This window comes from Piliocolobus tephrosceles, unplaced genomic scaffold, assembly GCF_002776525.5.
Source record: "Piliocolobus tephrosceles isolate RC106 unplaced genomic scaffold, ASM277652v3 unscaffolded_21514, whole genome shotgun sequence".
In the NCBI taxonomy this organism is placed as follows: domain Eukaryota; kingdom Metazoa; phylum Chordata; class Mammalia; order Primates; family Cercopithecidae; genus Piliocolobus; species Piliocolobus tephrosceles.
The window spans coordinates 919-1,273 of record NW_022303771.1 but is presented as its reverse complement, the minus strand read 5'-3'; the positions used below and the strand labels follow the sequence as shown (position 1 = coordinate 1,273).

Genomic DNA, 355 nt, shown 5'->3' with positions numbered 1-355 from the left:
TATATATATATATATATATATGTATATTTTTTATTTTTTTTTTTTTTCTTAGAACATCAAACTTGCTATAAACAAAGCATGTCCTTAAATATAAGTGGTTTTGGTTTCATGAGAAAGTTTATTGAAAAGGTAATTACAAAAAAAAAAAAAAAAAATAAAAAAAAAAAAAAAAAAAAAAACTATTAAAAATATATGCCACAAAGTTAAATATAATTATGTCCGTGTTGCACATTTATTAACACATTTAATTTGACTATTTGATTATTCTTTTGTGTGTTCACTTATGTGAAAACCTGCTTGTTTTTATTTATTAACCTGTTTTTTTTTTTTTTTTTTTTTTTTTTTTTTTTTTTTT

The 355-nt window shown here is 17.5% G+C and overlaps 1 long non-coding RNA gene across 1 annotated transcript in view; it reads left to right on the top strand.

Annotated features, from left to right (window-relative positions):
* The first annotated feature begins 27 nt into the window (after positions 1-27).
* LOC113221174 overlaps positions 28-355 on the top strand; it is a 771-nt gene continuing 443 nt past the window's right edge. The window contains exon 1 of the long non-coding RNA XR_003307744.1: positions 28-129. This is a non-coding gene — a long non-coding RNA (uncharacterized LOC113221174). The remainder of the gene's footprint in view (positions 130-355) is intronic.